General features: G+C 43.8%; 1 long non-coding RNA gene across 1 annotated transcript; it reads right to left on the bottom strand.

Moving 5' to 3' along the window:
• Positions 1-345: 345 nt before the first annotated feature.
• Positions 346-977, bottom strand: LOC146286361 (uncharacterized). Its single transcript, XR_014758533.1, has 3 exons — positions 799-977; positions 603-705; positions 346-409 (listed from the first exon to the last, which is right to left on the bottom strand). It is a non-coding gene; the product is annotated as an uncharacterized LOC146286361 (long non-coding RNA).
• Between the last annotated feature and the right edge of the window lie 3,755 nt (positions 978-4,732).

Raw genomic sequence — 4,732 nt, 5'->3', positions numbered from 1 at the left:
GTTCTTTTGTGACGTTGCCAGTCCGTAACCGCAACGTCGTGGCAACGTTATTTTCCGACGTTGCCAGGCCGTAACCGCAACCTCCTAGCAACGTAATTTTCCGACGTTGCCAGTCCGTAACTGCGACGTTAATTACTAACCTATATTTCTCAGTTCTTTTGCGTATATTGGGGCGGTTCATATGCAGACCTCTTTTGCCCCAAATGTTACTTGTTCTTGTATGATAGGCTACATAGCCAACTTCAGGAGGACTATATTTGTGTGGTGTGTTGCCTAACTCAAGCTAATCATAAACAAGGCAGCATTTCCATGTAACATTCAGTCATTTTATTTCAAACAAAGTGCCAGTGAATGAAACAGTGAATGAACATCTTCTGCCAGTCCCCGCTACAGGTCCTGTCTGTTGGCCCTGACAATGAAGCACAAAATAAGTTAGTGTCCTATCAACATAATTGCATGTATGAAAGGGGCTATACAAGTCATTAAAAAAAATCACATCTAGAATAATATACATCATCAAAAAAATATTATGGGATTCTAGTTTTTGGTCACATAGCCATGTGAAAGGTTGGATTGGGAAGCTGCCATCATCATTCATTCACCTGGCTTGTTTTGAATGGGCTGCCGGGGCGTGTTTGAGTGTCTACGCTGTGAGGAGCTCCACAGCCTTCTCTCCTAGTCCCGTCTTCCACTTCATCACAGCATCTGCAATTAGAAGTCATGAACTTATTGTTAGCACCAATTTGAACGTTGAACACTGCGTGTAAGCCATAGTTCACAACATCTCAAAACACCTACCACTCTTTCGGAACTCCAGAACCTTAAGGCGCTCCTCAAGGTCTTGGAGTTCAGCCTGTGTTTGGGCCACCTGTAGGTCCATCACTGGCACCTCTTCAGCATGTTTGCCCTGTCGTCGCCTGAATAGGAGAGCCTCTCGCTGGTTCTCCTCCAATGTCTCCATCTTCTGGAACACAACCTGTAATGTGTCTGTCAGTAAAGACAAGTAAAACAAGTTTACAAGAGTTAACATGATTGGCATACACTGTGGTTCTTCTAGATTAGCTGTAACATTGATGTAAATAACACATGTTACCTTGAATGGCTGTATACAAAGCATTTGTAAGACAACATTTTTTGTTTTGACAAATATGTATCCCCCTGCCACGATCAGAACAACTTAAGTATGCCTTACAATGAGTTGGCAATGCTATTGAGAAGCTTTGAGTGTCTTATATTTGCACTTGCCTGGCTGCCAGCTGTTTTCCTGGACCCCATATGGGTTCTCCTCTACCAGACCAGAGTTGACACCTAGGAGTCAGGTGATGCAAAACTTTTAAGTCATGCTTTTGCTTCAAAACATAGCCTTTAGGGTTGCCATGGTTCATACAATTATTGTCACTGTTAAAAACGGTCATTCATTACTTTACCATAATTTCCCAGGGACACAGTGTTAGGCCGTGTGACGGTGGTAGGATACTCTGTACAGAAATGAAAGTGGAATGTAGTTTAAGTACATAGTATTAGCATTTTGATATAAATATAAAAGGATCAGCATCGCACGTTCGAAAGCAGGGCCCCACACAGCGTAGCGTCGCACATGTGTGATTCTGAACATTACAACCGACTATTTTCCAATAGACAAACAATGTGACAAACGCTATAGTATGGCTTCAAAATTTACAATTAGTAGGCTAACAAGTAACACTAGCAGGTAGGAGCATTGCTACGAGTATTATGCTAGGTTGCTATACGGAAGCTAATAAAAGCTACCTAGCTGCCGTTTTGGAAAAAACTCACTCGTGGAAGCGTCGGAAAAACTCACGCATCTTAAGGTCAAAACGAATAAACTTATCCAAAAACAGATGGCATGTACAAATTGGAAGAATTAGTGACATAATACTTTTATAGATGCCATTGCTGTGCCGACTGATCAAAACGTGATCAGCCACGCGCTATCTCCACAGTCTTCCAGGGCTAACTAAACTATTTTCGGACAAGGTTTTTTCTAGTTCTGAACATTTATTTTTACTGATTCTTTTGAGGGTGATTTGTGAGACGCTAAACTTTGTATGTATTTTCAGTATTTAACTTTCTGGAGGGTTTAGCATAACTCTACAGTACAATACTAGCTTTACTACTAGCTAGTAGCTAGCAAAATCCTAACGTAAACAATGTTAATCTGAAACAAATAACCAGGCTTAATAGCCTAAATTTCAAACCTATACGTAATAGCATCCTCCATCCGATTTCAGAAAATATGTTTATATATTTAAATCTATTTCTGTAAAGAAACTCACCATTGAAGTAGCTAATTTCCAGTTGAAATCCATGCGTTCAGTTGCAAACTCTTCTCCGAAATCCCAGTTTCAGAGATGCGTTGAAATGGGAATGCGCAAAGTCGTTGCTCAGGGGCAGACTGAGCAAACCTAGGTTTGCTAAGGAAGAATTGTAATATTCTGTGATGACTCATGTCTTTGGAAAAACAACTTGAGAATCGCTTGCCTTTTGGTCACATTTAACAATTTTGTATTACAAAATTATTGCAGCTCAGATTTGCATTGTGTGTCATACAGCTTTGGTGTGCTGGACAAAGAATGTTTGCTTAATCATGTTACACATCACACATTGATTGCTTTTGTACATGTAAAGAATAAAATACTTATATTTTAATATAGGCCTGAGGCTAAGAATATAAGAATTATATTCAAAATTCAGTCTTTTATTTATTAAAGCTATGTTCCTGCATATGAGAAAATTGATGACCATGCTGGGGCTGAGCTGCACATGAATTACATTGTCTACATTTATACGTGCTGGGTGCAACATTTAATATTGTGTGATTGAAATTCATGTAGACTATGGCTAAATTACAAAAGTGTAAGAACTGAGAGCAATCCAGTGTGATCTCTCCATGATAAACCACTGCACTCGATATCCGTTGTCCTGGGACCAAAGAGCGACTTAACGGCAACTTAACCCATGGTACCTAAATGATTGTATCCAACCGACCAAGGTACGACGTCACGCCAACGTTGCCCACGGACCTAAAAATAACGTAACCAGCCGACCAAGGTACGACGTCGCGGCAACGTTGCCCACGGACCTAAAAATGACGTTACCAGCCGACCAAGGGACGACGTCGCGGCAACGTTGCCCACAGACCTAAAAATGACATTACCAGCCGACCAAGGGACGACGTCGCGGCAACGTTGCCCACAGGTCTAAAAATAACGTAACCAGCCGACCAAGGTACGACATCGTAGCAACGCTGTCCATGGGACCAACTGGCAACATTCCCTTTATAATGTTGCCACAACGTTGCCACGACGTTGCCAGAAGGTAACGTTGCGGGTTACCAACTGAGCATCTACTGGCAACGTTGCCGCAACGTCATGTGTTAGCTGGGAAGGCACTACAGCAGGCCCCAGGTAAACAGTTGATGAATGATTGTTGTGTTGACGTTAAACGTCAAAAGGGAGGACTGTGGAAGAAATTTAGATTTCCTGTGTGCTTACATCCGTTTATGACGAGACGGACAAAACACTTTCTTCATCAGTTCATTCTAAGAAAAGTCGTACATTTCGTCGTCGTCGTCGTCATCTACCGCTTGTCCGGGGATCGGGTCGCGGGGGCAACGACCTAAGCAGGGAGGCCCAGGCTTCCTTCTCCCCGGCCACTTCCACCACCTCTTCCTGGGGGACCCCGAGGCGTTCCCAGGCCAGCCGAGTGACATAGTCCCTCCAGCGTGTCCTGGGTCTTCCCCGGGGCCTCTTCCCAGTGGGACGTGCCCGGAACACCTCACCAGGGAGGCGTCCAGGAGGCATCCTAATCAGATGCCCGAGCCACCTCAGTTGGCTCCTCTCGACGCGGAGGAGCAGCGGTTCTACTCTGAGCCCCTCCCGGATGCTTCTCAACCTATCTCTAAGGGAGAGCCCGGACACCCTGCGGAGAAAGCTCATTTCGGCCGCTTGTATTCGCGATCTCGTTCTTTCGGTCACTACCCATAGTTCGTGACCATAGGTGAGGGTAGGAACGTAGATCGACTGGTAAATAGAGAGCTTCGCCTTTCGACTCAGCTCCTTCTTCACCACGACGGACCGATGCAGAGCCCGCATCACTGCGGACGCCGCACCGATCCGTCTGTCGACCTTGCGCTCCATTCTTCCCTCACTCGTGAACAAGACCCCGAGAAACTTGAACTCCTCCACTTGGTTCAGGATCTCCTCCCCGACCCGGAGATGGCACTCCACCCTTTTCCGGTCGATAACCATGGCCTCAGATTTGGAGGTGCTGATTCGCATCCCAGCCGCTCAGTCATACATTTTCAGGTAAAAAAAAAAGAACATTTAGGGGGTTTTCTCTGCTGATAAACATGGTGACGGGTCATTTTTGACCCCTAAGACAACACAAGGGTTAAAACATCAAGAAAACCATTTAGGCAGAAGTTACATGCCAAACATTGTAAATGTATTGAAAACGCTATTCAGGAGCTGAAAAGCACTTAAAGCAATAACAAAATGAAAGTGTATAAAACGGAATTTACTGGCTAAACATCTTCAAAAAACACCTTAACTATGTATAAACACACACAGGAATATGTTATAACAGTTAAAACAGCAAGAAAACCCTTCAACCAGAAGTTACATGCCAAACATTGTAAATGCATTGAAAACGCTATTCAGGAGCTGAAAAGCACTTTAAAGCAAAAAAAAACACGAAAGTCTCCTAAACG

This window comes from Hypomesus nipponensis, chromosome 6, assembly GCF_054491055.1.
Source record: "Hypomesus nipponensis isolate SF chromosome 6, ASM5449105v1, whole genome shotgun sequence".
NCBI classification, from domain to species: domain Eukaryota; kingdom Metazoa; phylum Chordata; class Actinopteri; order Osmeriformes; family Osmeridae; genus Hypomesus; species Hypomesus nipponensis.
The sequence above is the reverse complement of the archived record's forward strand: the minus strand, read 5'-3'. Positions and strand labels throughout refer to the sequence as shown.